General features: G+C 36.9%; 1 protein-coding gene across 11 annotated transcripts in view; it reads right to left on the bottom strand.

Moving 5' to 3' along the window:
• Window positions 1-13,699, bottom strand: part of STAU2 (staufen double-stranded RNA binding protein 2) — a 320,763-nt gene that overhangs the window by 196,377 nt on the left and 110,687 nt on the right. The gene's annotated exons all lie outside the window — the stretch shown is intronic.

The raw sequence follows: 13,699 nt of genomic DNA, 5'->3' as shown, positions 1-13,699 counted from the left end.
AACATTTTTAGCAGTTTTGTGTTCAACAACTGATGGAGTTACAATTAGAAAGCAGCAGTGATGTAAATATGAAGGGATAAAAGGGCTGAATGAAGAAAGAACTAGAAGAAATTAAGAAAAAAATAAGAGGATATATAATACAATTCATTAATTGAACAATTACTTATGGAGGACATTCTTTATGACAAGGGAATATGACAATGAACAAAAACACATTGTACTGGGTAAGACAGATAATATATAAGGTAATATGCAGAATATCTAGTATGTTAGAGATCTAAGTTAAACAGAAAAAGGAAAGGTCAGAACTGTCAGGGAAGTGGGTTTTAGACAGGGTGACCAGGGAAGGTCTCACTGAGAAGATGGCAACTGTGTAAAGGCCTAAAATAAATGAGGGAGGAAGCCACCCAGATATCTGGAATAGTGCACTTGTGGCAGAGAAAACAGCAAGTGCAAAAGCCCTGGGGCAGCAGTGTGCCAAGCACATTCAAGTAATTCAGAAGATGCCTATCTGGCTACAGTGGAGGGATAAGGAAAGAAAAGTTAAGAAATGAAAAGAAGTAGCCAGATACCATAGGGCCTTACTTAGAAATTATCGTAGAGATTTGACTTTTGCCCTGAGTGAAATGGCCAGCCACTAGAAGGTTTGGAAGAGAAGTGACATATCTCACTTGCATTTTGGAAGGATCACCTGATGATTATGTTGATAATAGACTGTAGGCAAATGATAATGGAAGCAAGGAGATCTATCAGGAGACTATCACAATGATATAGGAGAAAAGCAACAGGGGCCTGTACTAGGGTGGCAGCAGTGCAACAAAGGGGAGCAGTTGGATTCTGAATGAATTTCAAAAGTAGAGCTGATGGTGGAGGGCTGTCTGGGTGGCTCAGTTGATTGAGCATCAGACTTTTGATTTCAGCTCAGGTCATGATCTCAGGGTCATGGGACTGAGCCCATCGTTGGTTTCTGTGCTCATCAGGGAGTCTGTTCCAGATCCTCTCACTCCCTCTCCCTCTGCCCATACCCACCCCTGTGCATCTGCACTCTCTCTAAATAAAATCTTTAAACAAACAAACAAACAAAAAAGCAGAACTGATAGGGTTTACCCAAGGATTAGTTACGGAAAATGAGAGGAGTCGAGGATGACCCCAGGGTTTCTGAGCTGAACAAGTGGAAGACAGAGTAGGCGTACAATGAACTGGTGAAGACTGCAGAAGGATTTGATTATTGGGCATGGGTATCAGCAGTTCTGGTTTGGAAGTGTTAAATTATTCAGCCTGTTTAGACATCCAAGTGGAGATATCAAATGAATAGTCAGATTTCTGAGTCTGGATTCCAGGAAAGAGGTCGAAAATGAAGAAAAAATTTTGGAATCATCAATATATATGGAATCTAGGGCCACAGACAGGGGCACCCAAGTAGCTTAGTCGGTTAAATGTCTGCCTTTGGCTCAGGTCATGATCCCAGGGTCCCAGGGTCAAGTCCCACATCAGACTCCTTGCTCAGTGGGGAGTCTGCTTCTTCCTCTGCCCCCCACCCAGCTCATACTCATTCTCTCTTTCGCAAAAATAAATAAAATCTTAAAAGCCACAAGACAATGAGAACTCTGTGGGAAGGAATAACAGGAGAAAAACCAGGCAAGAACAGTGTCCTTCCTAAAAACCAGAGGGGAAAAAGTCTTTCTAGGAGAAGGGAGTGCTCAACTGTGTCAAATTATACTCACAGGTCAAGTAAAATGATGACTGAGAATTAAGACACTGAATTGGGCAATTTAACAAAACTAAAAAGGATCAACTTTGATGCAATAGTGGATTTACAATGTAATGCCAAAAAATTAAGTTAAAATCACTCAAGTGCTGAAAAATGTCTGTTCCAAGCAAAGAGAAGTCTAACTGAAGTCCTACTGAGTTCTGGATGATTACTGGACAACCAAAGAGCAATGTTCCATATTCACTCTAAGATAAACTGGACACAGCCCATCGTACAAGAATTTATCAGGCAGATGGGACTAATTAGGGAAGGTTTACAGAAGGTAAAGGACTAGAAAGGTACATTAGCACTGAAGATGCAGATTTGGGAGGCAATAAGTGAAACCATGTGAGTGGGTAAGCACCTGGAAAGGGTATGTGTAAAGGAACCAAAAAAGAGAGCCTAAGGCGGGGATCTGATTGAGGCCCATGATCAAAAGGCAGGGGAAATAATAGACGGCAGTGAAGGAGATGAAAGAGGGTCAGAGTTAGAAAAGAAATTACCGTACAATGTCAGGGAAATCAATAGTGTCAAACATTGTGGAGAAATCCAGAGTATGAAAAAAAGAAACAGTCACTGTTTTAAATTCTTAAAGTCAACTTTCTTGGCCCACAATTACTATTACTTTGTTTTAAGATAAAGTATTTTAAATGTGTTTTATTATATCATATGTTCTCATTTTTAGTAGGCAAATATAAAAAAGTTAAAGGAAGAAAAAATCACTTATGGTTAAAGACTTTTAATATGCAAAGACTAAAAAAGCATTAAAAACCACAATCTGTTTTGCTCTTTGATTACAACAAGTAGTACACTGAGGTGCACAACTTCCTACTGCATTCCTAAGCATACTTTCCTATTATTTTAGATCCCCTTAATGCAGATATATTAACAGACTAATATAATAAATGCAGGTTATCTTCATTTGTATACCAAAAAATTCAATTTTCCTCCTACACAGAATTCTGTGCATATTTGTGACTTGTTACACTATAAAACTTTAAAACAGACAACCTGAAATCAAAAATTTACTCCTGTACTAAGATCTTCTATGGCAAGCTTTCACCATAGAGCAAATGTTTACAATTAATTATACACTTCTGAAAACAGAGGCCCACAACTGGAATGCTAACAGACCTTTAACTACAGTAGAGGGAGTGGGCGCCACTATAATCACTAAGGCCTGCTGACAATTACAAAACTCATTTTGGTTTGCCACAGAGACAAACAAAATTTCTGTTCATTATGACTTTACTGGAATATGATGTCATAACACATAGCCATACTGAAACAATCTGCTGATTTTCTGACCAAAATATTAATTGCATACTAAAGAGCCCTTGGGGCCTCTTCCTTAATAGCCCTCAAATACGGCTCTATGTATGCATATGTGTATGCATGTGGGTACATATGTATGTGTGTATTATACTGTATAACTATCAGAAGAAAAATTAGGTTTGTTGTATTTTAACAGAAAAAGTAAACTATTCTAGCTCTAACAACAGGAAATACCAAGACCAAATGCCTGACTTGTTTTGTTCTAGTTTCATTCCATCCTCTAACTTAACAATGATTCTTGATATTTACCCCTTGTGGTTTATCACCTAATATACCACATCTCCTCACATCATCATGACAATTAAGATTAGCCAGAGTACCCTCAATAATGGCACCCAGACTCAACTTGAGGAGAGATGATGCAGAAAGTCTCTTTGGATGTTAGGTCCTGGTCTCTAAATAATTGTTTCCTTTACTAAAGAAACACTCAAAGTTTGTTGAAGGTTGATGTGTGCTAAAGAGAAGTTCTTTTCTATATTTATTTCAAACATTAAGCTCATTTTTGGGAAGGTACTTTTAACAAGTGATATTCATATTTCTAAAAATTAACAGGTATTTACCTAATCTTACACTGTTATTCTTGAATGATTTTTCTCAATGGGAATTTTGTGGACAACGTTTCATTTCCAGTATTACTGTTAAAAGATGGGCCGTGAAAACTTACCCATCCAGGCTATTAGAGTTTCAGGTTCAAAGGGCCTCCTCCAAAATGTATTTTGCAAAGTGTGATCCCACTCATCAGAATTATCCCCAGTGCTTATTAAAAATGTATATTCCTGTGCCCCATCCCTGATCTGCTGAATGCTGCTCTGGGGACGAACAAGAACCTTCACCTTAGTAAGATTCCCTGGGGAGTCTTTCATACTAAAAGCCTAAGAACCAGTGTTCACTAGAGCCCACAATACAACTTAGAAGAAGGCGGGAGGGTGACCTCAGCCTCTACACAAGCAAGGGACCACGTACATTCCAATAGCACCATGTTTAGGTTTCCTATCTCTCTCTCTCATTTAACCTCACAGCAACCGGGTGAGACAGATGTCCCATGGTCACCATGAGAGGTAACAAACGTCCCCAACATAGGTGTGAGGAGTCAAACTGAAGTCTTTTAACTTCAGAGCTCAGGAAACTTTAAAGTTGTTCCCTAAAAATCTGCTTTATCCTCTTCTATTTTTGTGTTCTCATGTGTTTATTAAATGGGCTATGTCCTTGGAAGGCTAGAGAATCTAAAGCAAGAGTTCTTTCTAAATCCAAGGTCCACTGATAGACCTCAGAGGCATTTTACTTAATAGCTGCTGAAACAACGAGAGCTCCATAATGAAATCTTATGTTTTTATGGTATGTCAAGCCAAACGGGATCAAAAAAGAGACACAGTGAGTAACTTATCATTCGGTGAAAAGTCAGAATAATGGGCATCGGGTGCCACACTGCTTATAGTCTAAATTTTATAAAGGCTGCTTGTAAGGCCTTTTCCCCTCCCATGCCTCTTTGCCTTCTGTCCACTGGAAGTCTTACAAAAGATAAACAAAATTTCAAATAAAATAAAATAAAATCTTCCCTTTCTCCAGATCCAAAAAAAAAGGTCTTTAGATTTGGCCTATCTTCAAGACATCACAAGTCAATACAGCAATAAAGAAAGGATATATATTTGGTTCCTTTGAATTAACACCTGACACTCCTTATACAGTCTTCTTTTGATTTTTGAGTTAAGGGAAGATTTTTACATTCTTATATAAGTATTCTTATAAGAATGTATATAGTCATATTTTTATACTTCTATTTGATTTTCAGTTGGAACAGGTTTCCTTACTATCTATCCTTGCCATCCTCCCTAAAGTTACTTCAGTAATGCACTCTTTGCAGACTCCCCTCGTATGAGTTTCTGAACAACTAAAAGCCATGTGTCCTCCCTACCATTCGGTGACTGCCTTATTCTCCAACATCACCACTTTCTTAAGTATCATTTTTACAAGGTGAAAAAGACATATTCCAAATAACATGAGAACTTTTAAAAATTGAAAAATAATTGCCTCACTTTATTTGATAGCATTATTCATAAATCTCAACCCAGCTTAAGCATTCATATCTCGTCTACAGGTTTATGTACTAAAATATATGAACAAGTTATCTTCTCATCTAGTAAGGAGAACCTTTGGATTTCTGTGTTTATTTCTAACATTGACTGAAAACAGAAATGTCACTTAATCTTTCTATCTCCATTTACTTATCTGTAAAGTATTTGCAGAATATATATTTAAAGACCTCTCAAGGCCAAAACTTAGAATTCAAATGACATGTTGATTATTTTTGACTCTTTGTACACATTTTGGCACTGCTGAGCATTCTTTATAGTTGCTATAGAAAAATAATAGGTTTTATCATAAAGCTATAAAATAGTCCTTGGCACACTTTCAAGTTTGTATGTATATAAAATGTCTAGATAGGAGAGGGTTCTTTCTCTATTCACATCTATAAATTTTGGAAATATATCTTTTATGGAATCTAAATGTTAAGTGTTGAGGAATTTCAAAAATTAGGACCTATTAAAAAGATTCATAGGGCAGCTGAAATAAGCTTTAAAGGAGGGTAGGGATAGTCTATTCTGTTTGTAGAATTATTATAATTATGTTTAAAATGCCCAGAGGAAAATACAAAAAGATATGTACTAAAAATTAGGATTGGATGCACTGAAGTGATGGAATTATAAATGATTATATCTTTCATAATTTAAAATTTTTAAAAATAATATGGTTATACTAGAGTATAAACCAAAAAGAAGGAGAAGAAGGAAGAGGAGGAGGAAGAGGAGGAAGAGAAAAAGGAGAAGAAGAAGAAGAAGAAGAAAGGAGGAAGGGGAGGGGGAGGAGAAGGGAGAGTAGGGGAAGGCAGAGAAGGAGGGGGAGGAGGAGGAGAAAAAAATTAACTGAAAAAGTCTAGTCCCCATCCAAATAACACATCTAAATCTGTGTTCCAAATGTAAATTTGATAAATTAGTAGACTGTGTATAGACTATAATCCACAAGAGTAAATAATCTGTACTGTGTCACTGATACTAGTACCACAATAAAAGTATGGAAAACATAGCATGTTATCAAAGAGCCCCAGTTTGTAAATACATAATCACCACTCTCAATCCTACACTTTGATCCAGCATAAACCTATCCAAGCACCTTTCCTAAATGGATACCTAGATAAATCATCATCACCATCATCAACATCAGCATCACCATTATGACAATTACAACAAAAACATACAAAGCACTTACAATGTGTCAGGCACTATTCCAAGCACTGCATACCAATCCCAGTCCCCATGACAAGCCCAACTTCATTTTACACACAGGAAATGAGAAAGAGATACTTAACTTGCCGAAGGCCACCCCTCCTTGAGCTAACATTTAAACCCAAGCAGTCTCACTCCAGAGCCCATGATCTTAACCTCTACACTATGCTGTCTATGGACAAACTACATAAATGAGCACCATAACCTGCAGAGATTCTAACTATAAACTATGGAAAGTTCATGCTAGACTTGGCATTTAAGTCAAAGTAGACATAAGAAACCAACGGTCACAGGGCACCTGGGTGGCTCAGTCAGTTAAGCATCTGCCTTTTGCTCAGGTCATGATCCCAGGGTTCTGGGATCAAGTCCTGCACTGGGTGGGGAGTCTGCTTCTCCCTCTGCCTTTCACCTCACTTGTGCTCTTTCTCTCTCTCAAATAAATAAATATATAAATAATATTTTTTAAGGAAGAAACCAAAGGTCATATTGATTACCAAAGAGAATTCTTGGGGGCATTTTAAGTCTAGGAGAACATGTTGGTTACAGTCTCACTCCTCTCTCTCGTTCTTTGTCTCCTCTCTCAACATTTTGAAGCCCATTAGGGAACTACAGACCAAAAGCACAATGACATACTACCGCACAGCCCCTAGGATGGCCATAGTCATGCAGCCACTGTGGAAAACAGTCTGGCCCTTCCTTAAAACGTTAAATAGAACTACCATATGACCCAACAACACCATTCATATATATATATATATATATAATTTTTAAAAGGCACTGAAGGGTGTCTGGGGGACTCAGTTGGTTAAGTGTGTCTGACTCTTGATTTTTCCTCAGGTCCTGGAGCATACTTGAGTGTCTCTCTCTCTTTCTCCCCCGACCCTCCCCGCCACTCTCTCTCTCTCAAAAAAATAAGTAAATTTTTTTAAAAGGCACTTAAACAAAAATATGTACACAAATGTTCACAGAATTACCCATAACAGCCAGAAAGTGGAAATAAACCAAAGGTCCAGCAACTGATGAACAGATATACTACAGTATATCCATACACAGCAATGAAGTACTGATACGCAGTATAATGTGGATGAACTCGGAAAAACTTATGCTAAGTGAAAGCCAGACATAAAAGGCTACGTATTGAATAATTCCATTTAGATTAGAGACAAAAGGAGATTAGTGGTTGCCAGGGGCTGGGAAGGGAGAAAATGGAGAGTAGCTGTTAAGTTTCTTTTAAGGGTGATGAAATGTTCTGGAATTAGATAGTGGTGATCGTTGTACAACAATGTGAATGCAGTAATTCACAGCATACAGAATTGTATACTTTAAAATAGTAAAAGTGGTAAATTTTGTTGTGAATTTTGCCTCAATTAAAAAAAATGTTGATCCTCCCTAGAGTTCAATCTTCTCATAGACAAAACAGTCTTCCTAGGTGATCTCACATATTCCTATTTACATTTTTGGCAGACTCCCAGAAATTAGGCTATCCAGCGGGGGGGAAGAAGAGGGCAAGCAGGACAGGGACAAGGGAATAAGAAGCACCCCTCCCTTTTGTGCTCTTGGAAATTAATGACCTGCTCTTCTTCTTGCTCTTGTTTGAGTGCCAGGGGGTATGTGAATTAAATTAATGCAATGAATATTTATTAAGGGCCTAATTCATCCCATGGACTGTTTTAGTCCCTTGGGATGGTGGACTGCCCTCAGGAGACAATCAATCAATGAATAAAAACAGTATCAATGTAAGATGGGTTAGAAGAGAAGTACAGCAGAGTAAGAAACAGTAAGAAGAGATCCTTTAGGAAGTGATGTTTGAATAAAGAGGTAAATGGAGTGAGAATTCCTGGCATACGAAAGCCTGGAGGGGAAAAAAATGTTCCAAGCAAATGGGACAGCAAGTGCCAAGGCCCTGTGGAGACAGCATATAGCCATTTTCGTAATATTGGGTTTTCTTTTTTTTTTTTAAGATTTTATTTATTTATTTGACAGAGAGAAATCACAAGAGAGGCAGGCAGAGAGAGAGGAAGGTAAGCAGGCTCTCCGTTGAGCAGAGAGCCCGATGCGGGACTCGATCCCAGGACCCTGAGATCATGACCTGAGCCGAAGGCAGCAGCTTAACCCACTGAGCCACCCAGGCGCCCCTGTAATATTGGGTTTTCAAAGTCAAGAATGAATCTTTATCTTTCCAGCGCCTGTGTAGTTAACAATTTTTACTTTTCATCTCTTAATAAGGTGTTCTTTATCAACCTATTTTCTAATAGTGAAAAATTTTGCATTCCTGGAATAAACCCCACTTGGTTATGCTGGTTTTTCTTTCAATGAATTGCCAAATTCTGTTTGCCAGTATTTCAATTAGGATTTTTTCCATTGATATTTTATAAATAATACTGATAAGAAGCTCTAGTCCTTCTTCTTTTTTTTTAAACTGCCATTGTTGAGCTAGACAGTAAGACTAGTTTTGATTGCCCAAAATAATGTGTTTCCTACTTTTCAAAGGTTCAATAAAATTTCTCTGTGATACCATCTAGTCCAAGTACTTTTCTTCAGGGTGGTAGGGGGAACTAATGGTAACTAGCTAAATGACTACTTGTCCTTTTAGTTCTATAGCAATGGATCTTTTTGGGTTTTTTATATTTTCCTACAAAATCACCCAGTTTGCCCATGTTCTGAAATCATTTTCCATGAGTTGAACAAAGTAGTCCTTTATGAGAATTTTCATTTCCTGTGTGTCAGGCCTCTCATCATCAGACTGTATTTTGTATATTTGTGCTTTGTGTTCACATTTGCTTGATTTGATTAGATTACATTTGATTAGATTACATATTTAAGTATTTTCTTGGGTTTTCCTAAGTACAAGATATTGGATTCTGCATATTTTTTCCTATTCTTTTTCTGTTTTCTAATTAAACTATTTCTGCATTCATTTTCCTCCCTCAGACTTATTTTGTTATTCCTTCTCAAACTTCCTGTGCTGGATAAATAATTAATTTTCATGGTATCTATTAACATAGGTATAAGATAACTAAATTGAATTTGCCTTCTCACAGGCTTTGTTTGTATTGTAATGTCTTCAAGAGAAAAATATACTATACAGTTCCTAAATATTTTTGGTAACAAAGTGCCCTGTTTAGTGAACTACCATGAGTGTCCTATGAAACACTCGTTGGGACACGCTGTTTTGGGCATTATGCCTTAGTTAAGAGTCTGTGTTCTATAGGTTACTTGCTTAATCTGCTAAAAGCTTTTTATCTTGAATGTAATAAAGATTATTTAACATTAAAAAATACAATTAAAAATGTTTATTAAGTACTTTTTAAAAACTTGGAGTAAATAAGCACTAAGAGAGGGTGTGAATAGAGGAAAATATCAATTGGATTTAAGTTCCAACTACTAGATATAAGCACTTCAGGTAAGAGGACTTAGTCCTCTAAGACTCATCAGTGATAGGAAAGATTTTTGTCTGTATCAACTTTCTGAATCTTATTCCAGTGGCAAAGCAGAAAAAAATTACTATATTTTTCATGATATCACATTATATCTGTGTATTTTCAAATCTATATAGGTGTATGTGTGCATTTGAAGTGCACTCTCCACCTCAAAAACATTAGTAAAAAAAGGGCACCTAGGTGGCTCAGTGGGTTAAAGCCTCTGCCTTCAGCTCAGGTCGTGATCTCAGGGTCCTGGGATCGAGTCCCATATCGGGCTCTCTGCTCAGCAGGAAGCATGCTTCCCCCTTGCTCTCTCTCTGCCTGCCCCTCTGCCTACTTGTGATCTCTGTCAAATAAATAAAATCTTTAAAACAACAACAACAACAAGAAAATTAGTAAAATGTTTTAAAGAAATACAATTTTGTTTTTAATATGTATTCACTAAATACTACATGCTAGTAGTCTAACGGCAGATTCTTAAAAATTTAAGAAAACTATAGGTGTGGAAGGCCAAAAGGTAAAAAAATTTGAGGAAATTATAGGAAATATGGCTCATTTTTTCTTTGACTTGTAAGAAGATTCTCATTATTCAATTCTATCAACAGATCATCTTTGGTTAAGGGCAGAGAATGTTCTGTGAAAAACTAGGAGAGAGAATCTCTCAAGTCCTTTAAACAACAAAATGGTTTCTGAAATTGGTTCTAGAAAATATTTTAAATGTTCTTGTTCCTCATTAACTTAGCTCAAAAGTATATGCCTTTAAAAAAATACAAACATATCAGATTATATTTTTAGAAGAAGTTTCACAGCCTTTTTGAATAAATTAATTTTGTAATGTCTAGAATAAGAGCTTCCAGTGGATGACTGTGTAGAATCTTCCAAGAGCTTTAGAAATTGTTTGCTTTGTTACAATGTCCAACCCAGACATCTATTCCAGTGCCTTTGCTGATCAGAATTCACTATCAACTTTGGAAGCTTGCCCACTTCAAATACTCCCCAAAGTAAGGAGACATTACATCAGCGGTACTGCAGAAAGATTAATGTGCTTTGTTTGGAGATGTAAATGGTAATTATACTTATTGCATATTTCTAGTACTTAGTCTTTTTTACCTGAACCTAAGTGAATCTAGTTGTACATTTGCATATAGTTTAATAATAACAATCATGTGTAGTTAACAGATATTCAGTGGGATATAAAAAAACTTAACTTGGCATTTTCCCAGCTAATTGTTTTTACAGCTTGACTTCACTTATGCATTAGCTACATTCATAAAAAGGTTTACATAAAGCAAATATTTTCATACTAAATCCCATTTTCCCACTGTTGCCCAATACTAAATCTTGAGTTGAATTTCTATAAGAAAATGTTGGCTCCGACATATCATAAAAATTTCAATTAAACATCAAACATGTATACCAAGGAATAAATACATTTAATCAATTATTTTATAAAATATATTTATCCTCTCACTTGCAATAAAAATTAAACAAATGGATAAAACAAATGGATAACATTTGTTTCATATTCCACAATCATTTTTTTAAAAATGCAGAATTTGGGGTGACTTCCATAGAAGCTAAAAGTGGAAATATAATTTATTAGCTGGACCTGCCACATGGAAATATGCTGTCAGATAGATTCAAGCAATACAAGTAGTATCAGATTATTGATAATAATCTTTTAAGGATCTTAAAAACATCTTCTGCTCTTGGTAATACACTTTTGACATTTTATTATAATCCACACCAGATGATTTATTGGAATTATACAGATCATTTGGAGCCAGTACCATCGTCTGACTTGAAACTACTTTTCAAAGAAATGGGGAAAAGGACCTAATTAACTACCTGGATCCTTTTGCAGTATAAAAAGTAACTTTTGCTAAAACAAAAGAGTATCTGGGACCTTTAGAACACTCTTCTACCTTTAATTACAATTATTTAGAGGTAATGTTAAATAATTTATTTTTTCTGCACAAATCCTCTGGGGAATACTATGTATTGCAATTATCCATGTTCTTCTTTTCCTGTAGATAATAGAGGTATGCTTTTCATCAATAAGTTAGTGTCGATTGTGTCTTATTCCAGGATGTACGCTAAGTTGAGAACATCAAAACTTCTTTATTTTTGCTTCAGGCAAAATACCTGTACCTGAGGCACAATCATGGCAGCAAGTAAGACGATACTGGTAAAAATAGGACTCTGATATGCAGTCTGACTATCATACATGGAAAAAGGTTGAGTAATAGTATGAAAGGCTAACAGTTCTAACCTTTCAGTATGATTCCTATTAAAACTATGATTAAGGGGTGGCTGGGGGACTTATTCAGTTAAGCATCCAACTCTCAATTTCGGCTCAGGTCATGATCTCAGTGTCACTGAGATTGAGCCCTATGCTGGCCTCCATGCTCAGTGTGGAATCTGCTTGAGATTCTTTCTCTCCCTTTCCTCCTGCTCCTCCCCCTACATGCACACACCCTCTCTCTCTCAAATCAATAAATGAAATCTTAAAAAAAAAAAAAATTTGACTAAGAGAATGCATTTTTTAAAAGATTTTATTTATTTATTTATTTGACAGGCAGAGATCACAAGTAGGCAGAGAGAGAGAGGTGGAAGCAGGCTCCCTGCTGAGCAGAGAGCCCAACGCGGGGCTCGATCCCAGGATCCCAGGATCATGACCTGAGTCGAAGGCAGAGGCTTTAACCCACTGAGCCACCCAGGCGCCTGAGAATGCATTTTAGCCACACTGCAAATTCTCTCCTATGAGCGAAATGGGTTTTAAGGAGACTCTTAAATTAGTCTGTCATGGTATCTTACTATTTCCAGAGTATATGTTTACATGAGTTAGCATAGTGCAGTAGAAAAAGCACTACCTTTGAAAACATATAATCTTGGGTTGGAGGGACAGCTCAATCCTTCACTGGCCACATAAACCTGGAAAAATTACACACTGTATCAGATTATAATAGGAAATCATAATATATGTGCTGCCGAAGCGAGCACAATAGGAAATCATAATAGTTTGCCTTCTTTCTTCCTTGGCCACTAATCCATCATCCTTCTTAAACATCCCACAATGTCTCTAGGATGCTTGAGCTCCTCTTGTGCTTTTTGTTATTCCCTGTTAATAACCTAGGGACCATGCCTCTAGCTCCTCAGTATTATGTCTGCCTGGGGAGGTCCACGAAAGAGCTGCAGTTATGCTAGCAGATCTCTAGCCTTTCAATCCCCATGCTTGGGGGCATTCCCTGTCAGTGTTCATACCATCCCAGGGAGACCACTTTGTGCTCTTTAGGAAAACTAACATTTGGTTCCTCAATCATTCAAGAAGCCAACGTACTTCAAAATATCAGGCAATGTTCAGAAGATACATTGATAAGTTCAGATATTACGAAAATCAGTAAAAACCAACTAAATAAACCTTCAAATAAATTTAATGCAAAAATAATGAACAATGTTAGTTTAACTACAAGTCTTTGTCTTGTGTCTTTAAAGACATTTATATACATGTTTGGGGTTGTGTTCTATCTCTGAGGACTATTTTATGACCCACCAGTCAACCACAGTGTAGGAGGCCAGTAACTCTTTTATCTTTGAAGAAGTGCATCTTGACCAGAGAATGTGAGAATGTCAACAAATAATAAGGAAATAAAGAAAGCAAGTGGGTCAAGGTTATGCTAACTGAAGCCAAGGAAAAGCCTGGGAAATTAATGAATAATAACCTCCCACGAAACACCAAACTAAGAAGAGCAGTAGGCCATGGTAAGAACAATACCTGAGATAATTATATGGTCTAAAACTGCCTAAGATTCTAAACCTAACCCAAAGGTAAAAGAGAACAGTAAAACAGTTGAAGTTACTCATTTTCATCTCAGTGAGAGGTGAGATGAGAAAGAGAGAGAGAGAAAAGG

Source organism: Meles meles, chromosome 1 (assembly GCF_922984935.1).
Source record: "Meles meles chromosome 1, mMelMel3.1 paternal haplotype, whole genome shotgun sequence".
In the NCBI taxonomy this organism is placed as follows: Eukaryota; Metazoa; Chordata; class Mammalia; order Carnivora; family Mustelidae; genus Meles; species Meles meles.
Note: the sequence above shows the minus strand (reverse complement) of the source record. Positions and strands in the feature narration are given on the sequence as shown.